Source organism: Nicotiana tabacum, chromosome 7 (assembly GCF_000715075.1).
Source record: "Nicotiana tabacum cultivar K326 chromosome 7, ASM71507v2, whole genome shotgun sequence".
Classification (NCBI taxonomy): domain Eukaryota; kingdom Viridiplantae; phylum Streptophyta; class Magnoliopsida; order Solanales; family Solanaceae; genus Nicotiana; species Nicotiana tabacum.
The window spans coordinates 161,435,313-161,457,364 of record NC_134086.1 but is presented as its reverse complement, the minus strand read 5'-3'; the positions used below and the strand labels follow the sequence as shown (position 1 = coordinate 161,457,364).

The following is a 22,052-nucleotide window of genomic DNA, read 5'->3' as shown; positions in this document are numbered from 1 at the left end:
TTGTCAATATGCTAACAATGTTCCTGCATTCATGTTGATCTTAGTTCGATTTTCAATTTCAGTTTAAATGGTTCTGCTCAGTTCTGTGTTGTGTTAATATGTTCTTATTCAAGTTTAGTCTGTTAGTTCCAGTTTGAATTCAGCCTTTGTCAATTAATTATTAGAAATTTGGTATGATGGATCGATCATAGCTATTGCAGTTCCCTGTTTGGCACAATCTGTGAGGATAGGATGGTTATTTGATTTATTTTAGGAATTGGTTGTTAGCTGTTAGGCAGATTAGTTTAGATAATTGTTAAGTGTGGGTAGTTTGGTTAGGGCAGTAATAGTAAGGGAATTTCAGGGGTGTTTGGGGAATAAAACAGTTAGCATGATACTTTATTGCTAGTGCTTTATCAGTGGGGTATTAATTAATCCTAATGGGAAACCAAAGAAAGTGGAAGGGGCTGAAATTAAGGGAAAAAGGTATCCTTAGTGGTTTGATTAATTGAAAATCCAGACTTAGTGTTATTTGTGTGGAAATTTCTGATTTTAAAAGGGGAAAAGGGGTCCGGGCAGTAGGCTGAAAAGAAGGAAAATAAGTTGTATAAGAAGAGGTGTTAGGGACTGATTTCAGGGGCAGAACAGATAGAGAGGAGGACAGACAAGAAGAAGATAGACAGAGAAAAAAAACAGAAAGAGAAAAACAGAAAAAAAGAACACACACACACACACACACAAAAAAGAAAAACAGAACAGAAAAAATAAGAGAAGTCAGAAATATTGTTTCCTCATATCTGTCCTGGTTTGTTTGGTGATACTGTTTGATTGAATCTGAAATTTTCATAAAATTTCTGCTACTATTCGTCTGGTTTTTCATGGGTCTTGCTGTTTTTGCTCAAATCTGCTGAATCATTGGCATTTTTCTGCTGTTGGATTTCTGTTGCTGCTATTGCTGAAGTATTACCTCTTTTACCCTCATTTCCAGGTACATATCTGTAGACTCATGTCATGAAAAGCTTCAACATTGCAAGTAAATGAAGTTTGGAATTGCAATTATGTCTTCTACTCATTTAAATCTATTAGTTAAGTTTCAGTTTTGTTTTAGTTGGTTAATATAGTATTATACTTGACATGAGAACTATTAGCCAATTGGCCTTTTGAAGTAGTATAAATTCTGCGGTAATCTTATTTATTTTGAAGTTTAGTGATGACATTTATTTTCGAATTGTCAAGATAGGGAACATGGCAGAAAGCTGGCCATTAATTAAATCTTGTGATCTTGTTGGCTAAGTATAGGATAGTATGGAAATATCAAGAAACTACATTACTAGCATATCTCGTCAAACATCCGATTTTTGTTTAAAGCTAGATGATGTAAGTTGTATTTTGTTCGTATATGGCGTGATAACGGTTATGTGTATAACCATAGGTGAGAGGTGAATTGATATAATCCGTTACGTTTACGATATTAGAATATTACGGATGGTTCAGATGTATAATTATGTTACATGTAATGTCATTTTATTAAATCAATTTGTAGATTAGTTCTTTTTTTTCTTAATAACAAATGGCCCATTTATTTTAGGAATGCGATTAATTCATTTCTTAAAAATAGTATACAAAATAATGTCAATAATTTTACAAAGTGTAGATTTAGTATTTGTAAATAGCTTGCATAAGTCGAGATAAAGAAAATTGGCTTAATTTTATCTATCCCAAATTCAATCATTGTAAGCAAATTAACCAAATAATTTGACCTTTGGACTAAAAACTAGTTGTGTAGAAGAAGGTCGGATTTATAAATACTAAAATGCAACATTTAAGTCAAAGATATACAAAATAGAGTTCGCTCTGAATAGAACAATGAAAATTCTTCGAAAATTATTAGTTTGTTTATCAATTAATTCTTTCCTAGTTTTCCACGTAATTCGCTTTTTTGGTAAATTTTCAAACATATACACTTAGTCTTAAGCTTAGGAAAATAACAAATAGATTGTGCATATAATTATCAAGTACTAAAAATACATAAACAAAATACGAATACTGTATTCACGAATAAAATGGTAAATTTAGTTGCACGTTATTTATTTTTCATATCATTAATTCTTTAAATTTAGATAGTTTTGAGGTATATAATTCATACGTTTAAAATATAACTTGTGGTCAACACCTAATAAATTTTGAATTCTTTTCAAGAAATTTGGAGGCGTCCCAATCAGTGATTTCCCATGACTTTCATATTAAAAAATAGATGGATATAATAAACATTTGTAGAAAATTTATATTACCACCAAAAAATATTTTGTGTAATTGGGGACACGTTCGCGTGACATGATTACATTTCTAAAGACAATTTGGAGTATGCGTTCGCGCAACTTCGAGCAAACTTTCTAAATAAAAGAGGTTTTTCGGAGGATATTTAAATTAAATTAATTTCATATAACCCGAGATGTGCAATTCACTATTTAATCATACAAGAGTGACGAATGTTCGTAATTTTATTTTAAGCACGCGCAATTTCGGCCATAATATATTTTTATAATAAAAAATATAAAAAAATATTATCAATCTTATTGTGTACACGTATGCGTGACACGATTCTTTACATTTATAAAAAAAATATAAAATACGAATATACGTACGCGTGATTCGTTTCAAGGAAGGTCTATAATTGTAAACAATCTAACCAAAAGCGGTAACCAAATCATGCAACAAGAAAAAATGTATTTAGTAAATCACGATAATTAGGCCAAGTATAAAAATGGTTAAGCGACCGTGCTAGAACCATGGAATTCGGGAATGCCTAACACCTTCTCCCGGATTAACAGAATTCCTTATCCGGATTTCTGGTACGCAGACTGTAATATGGAGTCATTCTTTTCCTCGACTCGGGATTAAAATTGGTGACTTGGGACACCCTAAATCTCCCAAGTGGCGACTTTGAAATAAACAAACAAATCCCGTTTCGATTGTCCTTTAATTGGAAAAAACTCCTGTACCCTCGCGGGGGCGGAAAAAGGAGGTGCGACAATACCACAATAGATTTTCGAGTCGAACCTCAATATTATCCTTCTAACAAGCCGAAATCAAATCTGTTCGTGTTCATTAATGACCCCAACGATCACCTCGAATCCAATACACCTCTCTAGTGATATGACACCTCAATACAGGCCTAAGCCTCAACTTGCGTAATACGCGCACCCATAAGAAACGGTCCGAACATACTCAAAGCATGAAGATGACTCAACTGAGAGAGTTGTACCTCAAACTCACTAGTACTGCCACAACACAAGGCTGAGACCCTGTCTCACATCATAGAAATAGGACACACAGATTTGACCCGCAAGGTCATGTTTTTTTTTTTCACAAAGCTTTGCTGCAACGCGCAATCCTATCTATGTACTACTCCACATGAAACACCTCAAGTGACTATGCTTGAAATCGACAACCACGATCAATTGATGTCCGGAGCCAGAGCAAATCATTACACCCACGGTGAATCAAATAACACATACCACGCAAACCTGATAGAACATAATCCAACTCACCTCGCCACTCAACCCGTGGCATTTCCGGCATAGCCCATGGCCCAATAGTTCACAAATTTCCCGACGCTAAGACAACCAGTCTAAATTCTGACATCACATACAAAATCTAACATACCAACAAGTAAAGATCCAGCCTTAAAAGTGCCGCAATACTATTGAAGTGCCATCAACTTAATCACATTGCTCTTTTTCTGAAACATGTACCCTCTACAAATCAATATGATTATAAATACAATTTCCTCAATCATCTGAAGATCATTCACCCCAAAGTTGCCCGTACCACCTAAGAATGTTATGAATTTCCATTTAGAACTGAACCATAACCTTACACATGCAATTCTCAATCATTCATCATATATCGCATATACCATATCATCCTAAGGTAACATGAGGACTTCACCTCCCTTCCGAACCAGGAACGTTTATGCACTCAACTAGTCAAGAACTTCCATTGATCCCATCTAGAAGAAAAATCACTACACATCCCATCTAGAGAATGCACCTCTTTAACCACGGTAGAAACCATCAAGAACTCTCCTATTTTCCCTTTGCACAAATCAGACCTGCCAGGACTGAATCCTTCTAACTCGACCAAGCTAAGCAAGCCATAAAAACCCAAGAGCATCGCTGCAAAAATACTTGTAAGGGCCCATTACCTCGAACACATACGAAGAATTAATCATATACTTACCATACGGATTCGGTCTACTATCAAGCTATTTCATCTATCTAATTTCCCTTCTAATCCATCATTGACTTGATATTCCCTCTTGTTATAGAACCTCAGTTCCTCAACCAAGCTCACTACACGAGACCCAAGAACAAGACCACACTGTCTAAGACCCATAAGCCACTGAATCTTCTATCAATTATTCCTAGAAATACCACATTCCAAAATACTCTACTATGAAGAACTTCCTGCGAATCTAAGTGTGTTACCTTTACTTTCCAGATACTGATACATAGGATCCCATAATTAACATAAAAATACCACAAGTCTTGACCTTTTCTAGTGAAAACACAGTCTCTGACCACATACACAACCTTAAGATACCTTATTGTTACATGTAGAATCTTGAACATAATAAAACCATTCTCGAGAGTCATTTACTTCTTATTCAAACTGCAATTTACCTGATCCAACGAACAAAACCACCCGTGCCTCATTAGCACTCTGACACCGCAAGATACAACCTTATCCCAATACAATCAAGCATCTTCCTTCTCTATACGCTGAGCATTCTTTACAACAGCTCAAGACATCCTATTATTTTCACACATCTACGAAGCACCATATAACCTCTATTAAAATTTTCCTTCACTCGTGCCATCTTCGGCTCAATTTCCACTCGCCAGCAGACCTCAATTCAAAACCAGCATAGCAACACCACCGTACAATCAGCTGACCAATAACAAGCTCCCCAACTTGGCTCGAAGTCATAGATCAGAACACACAATACTCATAACGTGTATACTCCACCGCTGCCTTAATACCATAGTGAGATTAAACTCACTCTTTCATAAGCTTGTGGAAACACAAATCATCTGGAATTTTTAACTCTTTTGCATTTTCTTGCATTCACTCACATAACAGTCAAGCCTACTCTCTAGGCGACCAAAATTTTACTAAGTCCCAAATATTTCAAAAATTTTGGCAGAGTTTCCTTTGTAATTGGGCCTATCCACCTGGCAGAGAATCACCAAAACCATCCTAACAACACGTCCACAACTTGACAAAGCATCACAATGTATATCAACAACACTAATCCCAATATTACATGTATTATATCATCAAAATTGATACATGGAAATGCGTTGCACCTATTTGAATCATAACACATAGAAATACCTTTCAATCCTCCATTATTGGGCTATTCAACCGAGTAAGAACATATTCTTTCTTTAATGTTTTCGACTTTCAAGGTGGTCTCCTCGACTCAACAATTTCGTCATAATACATTTACAGAAGCGATCTCAGCTCCCAGACTCATCTCACGTCATATAGAAACATCTCACAGTACTAACATACCCTCACATAGCTATCCAGCCATCACTCCCACTATTAAGGACAATACTGAACATATAAGTTCAAAACACTTACTCGTACAATCAGCACCTCGGTGCTCAAGCCATAGGCAAAAATCCGACCTCAAGTCCTCCAGACTGGCCCAACATAAACTCACAGGGATTACATCTCGCCCCTCGATCGGGGATTCACAAGCCATCAAGGCACATCTGATACTGAGCACTCATGCGTGCATACGGACACGTGGAAGGAATTTCAAGAGCTACTTTTCAAGCTGAATCAAGGATGCACGATAAGAATTCAAGAATGTGAAGTTTTTCCTAAGGTTCTGCAGCCTCTCGAGGATAAATACAGACGTCTCTGTACCGATCCGTGAGACTCTACTAAACTTGCTCATGACTCGTGAGACCTAGTAACCTAGCAGGAATAAGTCTAATTCGCAGATAGTATAATCACAAGTGCGAAGTAAACATGATAGAATAATGGAAACCATCCCGACTCAGCCCGAAATCGGGGTGTCACAATCCACGAGCATCTAAAGATCTAAATACTAATACAAGACCAGCAATATACATAATGGAATTTAGAATCAATGAAGAAATACGGTGCCGTGAATGCTGACGGTCACCTTGCTTAGCTACAATAGTATACCTTCAGTCCGCTAATAACCCGCTACCGGGTGAACAGTACCTGCAACTGCACGCGAAGTGCAGGGAGTAAAGTGAGTACTTCCAACTCAGTGGTAATAAGAGTAAATAATAACTGAGCGATAAGAAATCACGTAAGAACACTTCATCATGCTATCTAAGACGGTACAACTCTTTTTTTGAAAACAGTAATTCCATGAAAATCCTTTATAAAATATCGGACTCAGTTTTAAACCTCTTTTGAAAATAATCTTTTTAACAGTTGCAAAATAATTCCAGCCATCAGTGTCACTATGCATAGAAACCCACCCCTCGGGCAATAACTTTGTTCCTGGTCAGCCACTCGGGCCCCAACACTCAAGGATCAGATAGCACCAGCAAAAGCAGATAAATATCTCGAGAAATAACATAAACAACAAATAGTGCACAAATACATAAATGCAATGCAATGCATATGATGGTACATTCCAGTACCCACTGCGGCATGCAGCCCGATTCATCCATGTTTATTTATCGTCGACGGCGCTCACTGGGGGTGTGTACAGACTCCGGAAGGGCTCCTACAGCCCAAGCGCAATATCTTGGTCAGTCATTATTACCTGACCGGTCAGCCATTGTTACCTGACCAATTTATATCATACAGTGCCATTGTTACCACTGTTCAAGTATATCATCCAGTGTCATTGTTACCACTGTTTCAAGTATATCACACAGTGTTATTGTTACCACTGTTTCAAGTATATCACACAGTGTCATTGTTACCACTGTTTCAAGTCATTTTATAATCAGTCCAGAAAATAATATAATAAGCCCCTTGGGCATTTGCAAAATCGAAGTTTCCAACCCGAAATGCATTTAAAATATCATTTAAGTTTTCAAAACTTAGAAATACGACTGAGTTTGCAAAACAGCATTTAAAACCTTGGACTGAAGTTAGATGATATGCAAATCATGCTAAGTAGTAATATCAATCCTCGAAGGATTTTACAAGTCGGCACAAGGCCCCAAACATGGCAATCAGCCCAAATTATGATGATAACAAGTAATTTCAGTCAAATACGCAGTAAAATCAACAACCGGGACGGACCAAGTCACAACCCCCAACGGTGCTCTACCCCACGCTCATATTCGGCGTGCAAGTCACCTCAATACAGCACTATGATGTGCAAATCCGGGGTTTCAAACCCTCAAGATATCATTTACAAGTATTACTCACCTCGAACCGGTGAAATCTCTAGCCCACGACGCCTTTGACCATTAAACCGGCCTCCACGCTCGTCGAATCTAACAAAAATCAAAGCGAATACATCACAATATGCTAAGGGAACAATACCCAATCGAAAACAATCGAAAATATCAAGAATCTCGAAATTAGCGAAACCCGAGCCCCGGGCCCACATCTTGGAATCAGGTGAAATTTACATTTTTAGAATCCTCATGCCCTCACGAGTCTAACCATACCAAAATTATCCAATTCTGATACCATTTGGCCCTTCAAATTATCATTTTACACTTTTGAAAGGTTTCACAATTTTCTTCCCAAATTCCATCTCAAATCACGAATTAAATGATGAATTCAGTGATAGATTCATGTATTCTAGCCAAATCTGAGTTAAAATCACTTACCCCGATGAGTTCCTTGAAAAACCTTCGAAAAATCACCAAAATCCGAGCTCTCTAGATTAAAACATTAAATAAAACTCAAAACCTCGTATTTATATAGTACCCTTCGGATTCCGACACCGCTGACCACATAAAAATGACCGCGGCCCGCGCAGCTTTTGACTGCAGTGACAGGCTTCAGTATATTGGCCATAACTTTCGCTACAAGTGTTCAAATTGCGATATCTTTACCTTTCTGGAAACTAGACACAAAGGGATACAACTTTCGTTTTTGAATCACCTCAAAATTCCTTGTGGACCAAATGATATGAGCTTCCGAAGTAGGACCACTAACCTGCAGATTCTTCCCCTGCGCGGCCGCGCGCCCAGCGCGAGAAGGAGCGCGATCCGCGCCGCCACTGCTGCCCTCTCCATTTTTCTAAGTTCCGGGGTGTCCGTACTCACTCAAAACTCACTTGAAACACACCCGAGGCCCCCGGGACCTCAACCAAAAGCACCAACAAGTCTGAAAACACATCACGGACTTAGTCGAGGCCTCAAATCACATCACATATCATCAAAATCACCAATTATGTATGGATTCAAGCCTAAGAACTTAATTAATTTTTCAAATTTCACAACCGATGCCGAAACACATGAAAACTAGTCCGAATGACCTCAATTTTTGCAGACAAGTCCAAAATGACATAACGAAGCTACAGAAACTCTCGGAATTCCATTCCGACACTCGGATCAAAATCTCACCTATCAACCGGAATTCGCCAAAATACAAACTTCCGCCAATTCAAGCCTAATTCTACACCGCACCTCCAAAACCACTTCTGATCACTCTCTTAAGTCACAAATCACCTCCCGAAGCTAACCGAACCATCAGAGCTCACATCCGAACCCTCTAACACATAAGTCAACATCCGGTTGACTTTTCCAAAATAAGTCTTCCTTAAAGAGACTAAGTGTCTCATTTCCTATCAAAACCAATCCGATTTAACTCTAACACGCCGAAGACTGATAACGAAACATGAAGAAGCATAAAATGGGAAAGACGAAGCGGTTCTCGTGAGACGACGGGTTGGGTCGTCACAATTTGTTTCCTCCGTTCCTTTTTTTCCCTTTTGATTTTTTAAAGCATTAATTTATAGGTAGAGTCTAGGTTTAGGTGTATTTTTGTGTATTTTGCCCATTAGTCCCTAGGTCTTTTGTGTTAAGTCCTTAGGGTCTTCTTTATTTGTTTTTATTCCAAAGAAGAGTCTAGAAGAGTCCCTAGGCTTAATGGACTAATCCAAATTGGGCCAAGAATTGGGTTCTAAAACTCTTAAAATTATGATCCAACACCTTAATTGACTCATTTTAAAGTAAAATAAAAATACTACCCCATGCAAAAGCTAACATGAATCTATTATATATTTTTTTTCTTTTCAAAATTATTAAAGATGAAAATATGGTTCTATTTTTGTATTTTTTTGAAAGATACATACTAAAATATTTTTTGTAATTTGCATTTTTCTTGTAATAAAATAAAGTAAAAGAGTAAAAATGAGTTGAAATAGCTATATTAGGCCTAAATTAAATATTTTACGCTAAAATATAAAAATCTTGGGGAGGGTCAAAAATCATATGTCTACAGCTGTCCCATTTTTGACTGGAAACGCACAGAGTTTTGAGACAAAGACTGACTAAACAGGTTTTTGACCCGACCCTTATTTGGGAGAGACTAAAGCTAAGAGAAAGGAGGAATGTGACCGAGCCCTGGTATCTGAGCTGCCTACATATCCTTGGCTATAAAGGAATCAGGCCACGTGTAGTTCAGAGATGAGTGAGATGATGGAGTATGCCGAGGTGGAGATCCGGTCGAGGTGCCGTTTTGCCGAGGTTCTGGTCCGCGGTTCCTATTATTACATCAAAAAATCAAATGAAAAAAGACTAACTAAACCTATCAACCACGAGTTACAAGATTCCTATCTATAAGTCTTCTGAAGCTTGATCTTGAGTCTTGGATGATTCTTCATGCAGACTTTTAGATTTGAACCTTGGCGCTTGTTAGCTGCAGGTGCTAGCTCGTTCTTCTACAGCTTTTTGGATCAAGACCGGACATGTAGTGCTTGTGACTTCCACCATGTCTTAAGCAGTTCACATCTTCCATCAACTTCTGCATTTGGATTCACTTCTTGCTTTTCTCTCTTTTTCTTTATTGTGACTAACTTCTGTTGATCACTCAGACTGTTGACTCGCATTCTAGACGTGGGATTCTTTGGTTACTAACTTGAATTACAATCTGAGATGCTTATCCTTTTCTTCAGGTGGATGCCTGATTGTTGAACTTGAATTGTATTCCCTTGCTCTCCAGGTGGGCGCCTGACTGCTGAACTTGAATTATATTCCCATGCTTTCCAAGCGGGCTCTTGATTGCTAAACTTGAATGTATTCCCTGCTCTCCAGGAGGGCTCTTGACTTCAACAAATGTACAAAAACAAAGATGATTTTCTGCCCCCGTTTGGGTATCTAGGCACATATGTAGGTGTAAAACGAATCACATTACCAAATATCAATAAGAACTTGAAAGCTAAAACTTGAATTGTACTCCCTTGTTCTCCAGGTGGGCTCCTGATTGCTGACTTGAAATGTATTCCCTACTCTCCAAGCGGGCTCCTGACTGCTGACTTGAATGTATTCCCTGCTCTCCAGGTGGGCTCCTGATTGCTAAACTTGATGTATTCCCTGCTCTCCAGGCGGGCTCCTGACTGTTGACTTGAATGTATTCCCTGCTCTCCAGGCGGGCTCCTGACTGCTGACTTGAAATGTATTCCCCGCTCTCCAGGCAGGCTCCTGATTGCTGAACTTGAAATGTATTCCCTGCTCTCCAGGCGGGCTCCTGACCTCAACAAAATAAACAAAAACAAAGAAAATTTTCTGCCCGTTTGGTGGCTGGGCACAGATGTGAGTGTAAAACTAAATCATGTTACCAAATATCAATAAGAACTTAAAAGCTAAAACTGGAGTTATCCTCCCTTGTTCTCCAGGCGGGCTCCTGATTGCTGACTTGAAATGTACTCTCTGCTCTTTAGGTGGGCTCCTGACTGTTGAACGTGAATGTATTCCCTGCTCTCCAGGCGGGCTCCAGATTGCTGAACTTGAAATGTATTCCCTGCTCTCCAGGCGGGCTCCTGATTTCTAAATTTGAATGTATTCCCTGCTCTCCAGGTGGGCTCCTGACTGCATGACTTGAAATGTATTCCCTGCTCTCCAGGAGGGCTCCTGACTTCAACAAAATAGACAAAAACAAAGAAACTTTTCTGCCCCAGTTTGGTGGCTGGGCACAGATGTGAGTGTAAAACTAAATTATATTACCAAGTATTACTAAGAATTTGAAAGCTAGATCCCATTATCCAGGGGGTCCTGACAATTCTTAACTAAACGACAATTTTAAATCTAAGCTATATCTTCTAAAGGTGTGACTTCTGCTAAATCTTCTAAAGAAAAATCTTGTCATTTTAAAATGTGGTGGTTGGTTTGTGGCCTTGACTTTGAGGGTGATTTCTCCTTCACTTCCCATGATAACTGATTTCCACTCGAGGACCTTGCTTGTTTATGGACTAACCACTTTCTATGTCGTCCTTATCATAGAAAATACCCTTTCTCCGTTCAGACCCAATTCCCTCTATCTGTTGCATTGCTCATGAACTGACATTTACCAACCTTTGTGTTTTACCGAAAATACCTTTGATCCATCCACCTAATACCCTCCATTTGTTGCATCGTGCTCTTGTGTTGACATGTACTACACCTTTGTGTTTATCATGAATTCCAAAGCACGTTAATTGTCATCCACTTAGAGCGCATGCTATTTTTTCCTGACTTAAATTACTGGCCTTGGCCTTGAAGTCTATTGTTCCCTCACTTGTCACGATAACTTTGATTTCTGCTTGGAAGACCTTGCTTGTCACTAGTTAACCACTTTCTTTTGTTGATCTCATCATAGAGAATACCTTTGACCCGTTCACCCAACACCCTCCGTCTTGTTGCATGGTTCATGAATTGATATGTACCAAGTCTTTGTATTTCACAAGGATCCCAAAGCATGTTGATTCTTACCAGCTCAATGCACTTGTTGTTTTTTTCTAACTTATGCCACTTTGATGTGCTAGCCAGATCCCGTTTTGTGCAATTGGAAAGTTGGTGGCAAATTCTGAAGTCATTTCTAACTTATTCTGACCAAACAGACTCAGGAAGAAGAAGTAAGCAAGACAAAAGGAACAGAGTAAAGGACAAAGGAAAGAGATGATACCTAACAAGAAAACTACAAAGTAGAAACCTATCGGATGTGGATACCAACTCTAATGACCATGACATGCACATGTTGATTAAGTGGCCTAATCTGTCAAACAAGTCTGATGTTCAACTCTTGTTATACCCCTAAACTGTGAAACTGGACTTCAATGCTCCGATTATCTAATCTGATTCACAATCCTTATTCGACTTGTAGTGCCCGAAGGGTTTTCACCATCAAGCCTCTCTCATTCTGTTCTTTCTCTCAACTTACCGTCGCCTTATGGTGCCCGCGAGGGTTTTCACCAATAAGACTCTCTCATTTTTGGATTTTTCTCAACTCTCGTCGCCCTACGATGCCCGTGAGGGTTTTCACCAATAAGACTCTCTCATTTTCATTATTTTTCTGCTTGGACTAGAGTGTTGCCCCTTATATGAATTACCTCTCCTTGCTTGACTTGGCATCTCTCGAAGACTGATCGGAAGGTCTTTCTTTGGACCGTAACGTGGTTTTTTGGATAGGGTTAAAAGGAAAGGATATCAAAGGCTCAAAACAATTCAAATGGGTTCAAAATTACAACTTTCGAAATCGGATTTCTTACAACAACCACAACTTCTGCCCCAGTTTCTTGCTTGGGGACTTCTGGATTTTTATTTTGATGGGATCCAACCGTGAGGCTGCCCACGTATTTTTAAAAGGAATCAGGTCGAACGTAGTTCATGACATAGGAATTACTTTGTTGTTGTGATTTTCTCTTTTCTCTTTCTTTTCATTCACTTTTTTGCTTTCTTTTTTGCTTTTTGTTGTTTTTTTCTTATCATTCTTTTCTTTCCCTTTTTTTCTCTTTTTTTTTATTTTCATTTTTCTTGTCTCCCTTTTCGTTCTTTTCTTTTTTCCTTTTCCCTTACTTATATTTCACGCTTATGTTTCTGATCTTTGCTACTGATTCCAAAAGAGGGGTATGAAAGAAAATAAACAAGGCTTAAAGGAGTAACGAAGGATAAGGTGTTTAGATAGCAGAACAAAATGCCTTCATCATTCCAATATCCAAAACATGCCAAGTACAAACAACATAATTAAACAAACCAAGGAAAACATTCGTAACATCTTTTGATTGCGCCAGACTTGATGACCATATCCACACATTCGCCTTTTACATCTATTACATACAAAGCACCATTGGACAACACTCTCACTCTCACTACCGCGAGCGGCCCCCTACAAATTTGGGGCAAACTTGCCGTTATCTTTACCTGATGCAACATGATGCATTTCAATAGTGTATTTTTATGTTCTATCTGCCCCAGTTTCACACAATTCGGGCTTGAAGTGACCTCAAAATGCCTTCACTTATTTCCCTCCAATATCCCCACATTTTCAACATTGTTTCATTGCTTCGTGACTAAACTGACTTTTAAAACCAGGCTGAGAATTACGCGTGTATATCATGTCACTAGAGTCAACAGGAAAAGGACTATAAAAGGAAAAGAGAACTAAACAAAAATGACTAGAAATAACAGAAAATAGAAAATTGCATTAGACAGATGGTGAAAGGGTTTGGACAACAAAACAGACAAACTAGACTAGGGTTACAAACCTAGAACAAACCTAAAAAACACTAAGTGAGATACTACGACTAAAGGAACTAGACAAAATAAAATGATAGAAGGGTTTGAATTACAAGAGAATATCCGGATTACAACCCTGAAATAACCCGGACAACCAAAATGACAACAAACTAAGCCACCAAAGCTCCCCTCCGGCTGCCCAAGAAATGGAGCGTCTTTCCATTTACCAAGCACGATATCTTAGCCACTGAATTCTGCATCAACAATACTAGGAACTTCACAAGTCTTCATCACATTGTTCTTAACAAATTGCTTTTGGGTTCCTTTTTCCGTCTCGTTCTTAAGATCAACCTCTGATAGCACTGAAAACTTTGCAGTGCGTGGACCTTAGAGGATCTCAGAAGAATTCTCGTATTCCTTTTAAAAACAAATCATACTCACCATATGCATCTCATTATGAACAGGCGATGGACTTTGGCTGGTGTCTGCTGCATTTGGATTTTGCATGACAATGTCACCTGCATCAATAAGCTTCTGAATTGCTTTCTTCAGATTCCAACACTTCTCTATGTCATGCCCCTGGGCATCTGAGAAATATGCGCATCTTTGGGAAAAATCAAACTTCTTTGACAAAGGTTTTGGCATTTTTATATGAATCGGCTTCAACATGTCCAATTGCTTCAACTTTTGGAACAAACTGGCGTATGATTCTCCAATATGGGTGAAAGCCTTTTCTTTTTTCAGCAACCTATCATTCTTAAATGCTTGATTGGGCCAGAAACCTAATCCAGGAGGTTTTCGGTGGGCTCGTGGGGGTCGATAGGCATTTTGTGGAGCTGGGTACTGGGAAAGTGATGTACGATTTGGGAAGTTCCGTGGAGAGAAGTGGCATTGGGGAGGATCATCTGGCACACAAGGATATCCATGAGGATGATGTCGAGGCTGGAAGCATTGATCGGGAAAGCCCATTGGATCATCTTTTCTGTTTCTCTTTCTTCCACCCAAGCTTACTGGGGTATTCTGAATGTCTTTCGAACAACTCATGATTTTGCCTGAATTGATTCCCTCCTCTACTAGTTCCCCATTTTTAACACATCATTGAAAGGCTTCCCCAGGGCCGGGATCAAATGACTGAAGTAGGTGGGCCCTGAGCTTGTAGGAAAAGCTCAACCATTTCTTCTTCCCCAATCGGGGTATTGACTCGAGTAGTCTGCTCCCTCCATCTGAGCCCAAACTCTCTAAAGCTTTCCTCCAGCTTCTTTTCCATTTTAGATAGGGAGGAGCGGTCTGGGTAACACCTGATCTGTATTGAAAGTATCGAACAAAATCTTGAACCATGTCACCCAATGTAGGCCACTTACCAACATCTTGGCGATTATGCCATTCCAACGATGCCCCAGTCAGGCTCTCACTGAAGTACGCCATCAAAAAATCATCTTTCTCGCCAACACTTCTCATTTTATTGCAATAATCCCTCAAATGGGCTACCGGATCCCCACACCCATCATACAAGTTAAACTTTGGCACTTTAAACCCCGCAGGCAGACGATCGTCGGGGATATAGACAATTCTTTGTAAGACATGCTACCCTGGTCTCCCGTTCCTTGCTTGTTCTTTAAGGACTGTTCTATGCCTTTCAGCCTCCTGGGTATCCCATCTCGCCCTTTCTTCCTGTGAACTCTTCATTTGCAACATGGGGCCCATCCCGCGGACTCTGCTTGTATGAGTTGGGAACCTTGTGGGCAATTTCTGAGGGGTAATATTGGGTATCATGAGCTTTGAGTGGGTGTTCATTGTTGAGGATGGTGGATAAGACCGGAGGCAATTTTTGGGAAAGGTAAATGGAAGATGAGTGATGGAGCTACTAGGGTGGTTGGGAGAGCCATGATAAGCAGGTGGATCTGCAGAGTATGGGGAGTCATCTGACACTGTGACCGATGTTTGGGTAGGGGTAGCATTTAGGAAGCTAGGTGGTGGCGGGGGTGGTGCCTTCCCAGTCACCCAGGCCTAATACATGTCCGTCATGTGTTGTCTTAACATCCTGACCTCTTCAACCAACCCATTCTGTTCAACCAATTGCTTTTGGGCACCTGTATCAACCAACTCAGTTTTGTTGTTGTCTGCTATTGCCTTTTGACTTTATGTTGTAGAGAAGAGTTACCACTTTAAAACCACAAACCAACCACCCATCTTCTATGAATATAACAAAATAAAGTCATCACGTTAGTGTTAGGGCATTTAACAATATCACATTGCATGCAATGCACCTAGTCGCAATTATTGGTTCTAAAATGACTTCGAGGGTATGAAGGTCATTTGACATCATCCCAATTTGTTCATTTCAACCTCTTTTTTCTTTATTTTTCTAGCACTTCTTAGCTCGCTCATTTTCCATCCCCTTTTTATTTCTGATTATCTTTCTTTTTCTTCCTTCTCAATTCTCACATCCCATGACTTTACTCCTTATTTTCTTCTTTTTTTTTTCTTTTTCCTTTTCTTTTAATAAATAAAAAAATGATTCGATCGAACCCTATGTAGGTTGCCTACGTATCATGACGCCGCATGAATCAGATCTTTGCGTAGTTCGGGAAGATCAAGAATAAAGGAAACAAACTGACGTTCTCTGTTTCTTTTTCTTTTTCTTTTCTTTTTACTTTAATGACTACGCTGCTGAGAAAAGAGAAATAAATGAAGCAAATCTTTTTTTTGAATTTTCTAAACTTAATGTTCTATAACCCATTTTAAACTCAAGCTTAACGGATTTTTTTCTTTTCTTTGAAACAAATACTCTAGACGAGAAAGATATTTTTTTGATTCTTTTTTTAGGAAGAAAATCTAAAGAGTGAACCACAGAAAAATATTTAGAATTTTCATTTGATATTCTGATGCAAGGTTTCGAAACAAGCAATGAAAAAGATAAAACAAAATATTTTTGGATTTCAATTTTGATTGCCTAAAGAAGAATTTCTAATGATAAACAAAGGATAAAGTATGTTTTTTTCTATGTACAATATCCTAAAGTTCTAATGAAAAAACAAAAAGAGTTTTTTTTTCGTTTTTCACTAATTTCCCAAAGAAACACCTCAAAAGAAAATCTTTTTGGATTTTGGGATTAACACCTTAAAGAAAGCTTTTAAAGAAGTACTAAAAGAAAATTCTCTTATTTTTTTTTGAATTTTGGTCCTAATATACTAAAGGAAACATAAAAACAATTCATTTTAAGTCCTAGATATTAATTGCCTAAAGGAAAACAACCTTAAATTTTTTTTTTCATTTCTAGAATTAGTATTCTAAAGAAAATTTATAACGAAATATAAAATGCAACATCTCTTTTTTTTTTTTGGATTTTGAGTTACAGCATATTTTTCAAATATAAAGCAAAAATTACAATAACAAAAGGCTTGACATTACTGTACAAAATTAAAAAGTAAAAGACGACACAAAATGAAGAACAGACTCAAAACTTAAAAATAAACAAATCTCCTCAAGCAACTCCTGACTGAGCGATCCTGACCGGATGGTCACGGGGTGTCTGTCATGCTCAAACTTCGGTAAATAAATTCACACATGTATGAGAAAACTTTAAATAAACACTATGTGAGATAATAACACTCCCTATTGGACACATGGAAGACATGGTTGAGGCTATTTTTGCAAACTGGCTTATTTGGCCAAAAGGTGGCTAGAAGTGCAAATTTTGGCTATGACCCCGCAAATCCAAGAACCTAAGATTTACTAGGAAGATCGGACCCTATGTGGGTTGCCTACGTATCACGCCCCGAAAGACGAGAATCAGGTATACGTAGTTCGGGCAGATTGGATACAGGCGAGAATAATAAAAAAAACAACTCACATATAGAAAACACACTTTTTCCTTTTTTTTCGAAAAATGATGAAACATATAAAATCTTTTGGATTTTCTTTTCTTTTTTTGTCGATTTTTTATTTTATTTTTTAAAAAATGATAAAAAGTGCAAAATCTTTTTGAAGTTTCCATGCTCTTATTTTCCTAATAAAATGTAACAAAAAAATAATTGGGCCCTACTCGCTTCATCCTCACACTTCAGCCTCTCTTTTTTTTCTCTTTTTTTTTTCTTTTTCTTTTTATTCGCCCTCAATTATCATTAGTCCGCCAAATGACCCTTTTACCCTTGAAGAAATGCAACATGTAGCACATAGGATGCATCAAGATGGTCTGTTATTTTGGGTACACCTGTCCTAGACGGACCCAACCCCTGTGTTGAGTCCCCTAAGTCAAATGCATGTGAAGCAGACAAACGTTCCTACTAGGGATCCGACATGAAGCTGAGTTATTCTAGGTTCAAAACCTGGGCATTTGTTCTAGACTTGTGTACCCGAGCGGACAACTCGAGCTGAGGAGGGGGCTACGTACCGGGAACCAAAAGGCCATCCGGCTTAGTAACTTGTCCGAGCCTCTTTCTTATTTCAAGGTATGACACTAACAGAATAGGGAGTCTCGACCAGCGAGCACATCCCCGAAGATGAGGAGAGAAGGGTTTCATAGCAGTTTATATACAGTTTCAGATAATATCAAAGCGGTAAAAGCAACATTTAGCACATTAGGGACCAAACAAGTAATAAAATCAGATAATAGACAAAGCCAAATATAACAATTCATCTAAGCTCGAATTCTGAACCCTGAACCAGAGATTCTGGGTTCGATCCCCAGCAGAGTCGCCAGAGCTGTCATACCTCCCTTTTTCACTACACCCCCGAAAGTAGTGTATATAGGAGTTTTTTCCAATTAAAGTGACAATCGAAACGGGATTATTTATTTATTTATCAAATTCAAAGTCGCCACTTGGGATAATTTTATGGTATCCCAAGTCACCGGTTCAATTCCCGAATCGAGGAAAAGATTAACTCTGTATTACAGTCCGCGAACCAGAAATCCAGGTGAGGAATTCTGTTAACCCGGGAGAAGGAGTTAGGCATTCCCGAGTTCCTTGGTTCTAGCACGGTCGCTCAATTGTTATAATTGACCTATTACCTAATTTTAATACATGTTTGAAACCTATGTGCATTTTAACTTTAAAACCGCTTTTATTCATTTTAAAGAAAATTGCAACGTCATTTAAAATATGTTTTGAACCACGTCACATAAATACACTCGTAGTCCGCAACACATTTTACATAACATTGTTGAGTTTGGATTTGGGTCACATAAATGCGCACCAGAGTTTAAGAAGGTAATTTATTAAAATAATGCGCCTAAAGCAACTACGCATTTTTTTAATTTGCGAGAGCCATGGAAAATTCAACTAAATGGAACACCTCGATTTCTAAAGGATTGAAATTAATTAAGTGAGGGCCATGGATTTAAGAAATTAAACATTGGGAGATAATAGCTGCAATTACCATTATGGCTTCACAAACCTACTTTGTAATTTGGCTAATTATTTTACAACATATACAGATAACTCATGGGTTAGCCAGCAACCTAATTGGATATGAATTTGGAAACGAGAAACAGTTGATAATGGAATACTAATTTTTTTAAAAAAAATTGATCAAATGCTTCAAAGAACAAATCGAATGACGAATTATTATAGCTAGAAAGAATGAGCAAATTCAGTAGTACATAATCCAATTCCAAAAGGGATGAAGCAAATTAGAACAATAACAAAATCAATGGGAGAGTAGCGGATCTTGACAAATTCGAAGCACTTGGTTATATACTAGTATCATTTTCAATGGGAAAAGCTCAAAAGAAGCAACTCAATATTTCTCGTAAGCTTTCTCACGTTTTTGTAGTCAAACCCTCAGCTTTCTTGATCTCCTTTTCTCTTTTTTTTTTCATCGCCTTTTATGAAATCCCACTAATTAAGCTTGTTTACATTTTTGATTCGTGTACTATTAATTCATACTATATGGTTCAAGAAGAAGCTAAGGAGGCAGATCGTACGGAGAATATTAATGCAAATGTTTTCCCTCAATCGTGGTGTGCGAAATTCCCATTTTCTTCAGCAAGCAACAACAAATCGGCAAAATGAACCTCAAAGCACTAAACTACTGCTCACAAAACCAACTAAAAACGCACACAAACTCAGTATGCACACATGTGGGTTCTAAACCATTATTTCATATACAAGCTAAACAACAACAGTAATTCCATAATAAAATGGATCTGAGAACAATTTTTATGGAAAACATGATACTAGTGTCTTTCATGGGATTAGGACCATTGCCTACAATTTCAGATTAAACCAGCAAAAAACGGACAATATTAAAACACCCATACCAAGTATCCAAATTTGTTTGAACCATTTTTTCGGATGTTGCCATCACGCTTCAGTAGCTAACTAACTTATTCACTATTTTTCACATAAACATTAACAGAAAAAATTCATCACAGCTTAAAACCATTCAGCATTTATGGAGAAATTCATGTTTCTTATCATTTAAAAATATAAATAATTACAAAGCTTTTGTGTTTACCTGCTAAGCGAAAGAAATAACCAAGTTGACCCAAATAAGGGCCAGCAAAATAGAAGATCGAAGCTCAGCAACAGCAGACTCGACGATTCAAACTTCGAATAGCACCAACCCAGGAAAAACTTTTAAACTTTAAAGCTTCCAGATCTGCTGATTTTTTTTTGATCTTTTTTTTTTAATTTCAAAGTTGTTTCCTCTCTATTACATGTGTGTTTATGGGAATTTCGAATGAGGGAGATGAGTGATAGAAGAAGGAGAAGAAGATCGAATAACGAAGGGGAGCAAGATGGGAAACTCGCCGCTGAAGGGAAAACTAGAGAGAGTCCCTCTCTTTTGCTCCGCTATCTTCTTCAGAGAAAGGGATCCCCCATTATCTGTTTCCTCCGTTCCTTTTTTTTCCTTTTGATTTTTTAAAGCATTAATTTATAGGTAGAGTCTAGGTTTAGGTGTATTTTTGTGTATTTTGCCCATTAGTTCCTAGGTCTTTTGTGTTAAGTCCTTAGGGTCTTCTTTATTTGTTTTTATTCCAAAGAAGAGTCTAGAAGGGTCTCTAGGCTTAATGGACTAATCCGAATTGGGCCAAGAATTGTGTTCTAAACCTCTTAAAATTATGATCCAACACCTTAATTGACTCATTTTAAAGTAAGATAAAAATACTACCCCATACAAAAGCTAACATGAAACTATTATATATTTTTTTATTTTCAAAATTATATAAATATGAAAATATGGTTCTATTTTTGTATTTTTTTTTTGAAAGATACATACTAAAATATTTTTTGTAATTTTCAATTTTCTTGTAATAAAATAAAGTAAAAGAGTAAAAATGAGTTGAAATAGCTATATTAGGCCTAAATTAAATATTTTACGCTAAAATATAAAAATCTTGGGGAGGGTCAAAAATCACATGTCTACAAATAGGCCATGCGCGTGCCTGGTTATTCATGAGATCTCTAGAGACTAGGCCAAAATCTCATAGGAGCGGCCCACTCTACTCTCATATAGGTTAATTCATCAAGTGTATATTTCTTTTAAATACACCATCCATAAGGACTATGGATTTCATTAAGAGTTATAACTCAGCCTCTCAATTAGTAGCAGTCAAGCACACTCTTTTAGTGCATCGGTGCCAATATTGACTTATTATTACCCATATGAACCTACTTCATGGGATCTCAAATCACATAGGTTAGGTTACCATCTCTATTGACAACATGTCGGCCTTAACCCCATCTCTTTTGAGGTTTGAAGAATTAACTTTCTTCCCACGGGTTTAGTCAAAGGATCGACTAAATTTATCTCTAACTTTACATAGTCAATGGAAATTATTCCTTCTCTAAACAATTGTTTTATGACATCATGTCTCAATTTCATGTGTCTACTTTTTTAATTATAAGATTTATTCTTTGCAATAGCTATTGCCGCTTGACAATTACAATACATGGAAATAGGAGGCAATACGTCCTTTATTAAAGGGATATTAGTTAAGAAGTTTCTTAGCCACTCAGCCTCAGAACCAGCTAACTCCAGAGCTACAAATTCTGATTCTATAGCCGATCTAGCAATGATCGTCTATTTAACTGATTTCCACAATATTGCACCACCACCAAGGGTAAATACATAACCACTAGCAGATTTTATCTCATCTGAATCAGAGATCCAGTTTACATCACTGTACTCTTCTAAAGTAGAAAGAAATCCACTATATAGGATACCATAATTCATGGTTCCTCTCAAATATTTCATTAGTCTATCTAATGCAGACCAACGCTCTCTATTGGGATAATGAATATATCTACTCATTCTACACACTGCATATGTTATATCAGGCCTTGTAAAATTCATTAAATGCATCAGACTCCCAATATCTGAGCATATTTAGACTGAGCAACTGGGTCATCATTATTCTTTTTCAACTTAGAGTTAGCATCAAAAGGA

At 37.7% G+C, this 22,052-nt stretch overlaps 2 long non-coding RNA genes across 2 annotated transcripts; both read right to left on the bottom strand.

The window, feature by feature from the left end:
- Nucleotides 1–9,645: 9,645 nt before the first annotated feature.
- On the bottom strand, nt 9,646–16,483 carry LOC142161907 (uncharacterized). The gene is made up of 2 exons (XR_012693632.1): nt 10,363–16,483; nt 9,646–10,274 (listed from the first exon to the last, which is right to left on the bottom strand). It is a non-coding gene; the product is annotated as an uncharacterized LOC142161907 (long non-coding RNA).
- Nucleotides 16,484–16,972: 489 nt separating this feature from the next.
- On the bottom strand, nt 16,973–20,585 carry LOC142161906 (uncharacterized). Its single transcript, XR_012693631.1, has 2 exons — nt 20,118–20,585; nt 16,973–17,190 (listed from the first exon to the last, which is right to left on the bottom strand). It is a non-coding gene; the product is annotated as an uncharacterized LOC142161906 (long non-coding RNA).
- Nucleotides 20,586–22,052: the final 1,467 nt, after the last annotated feature.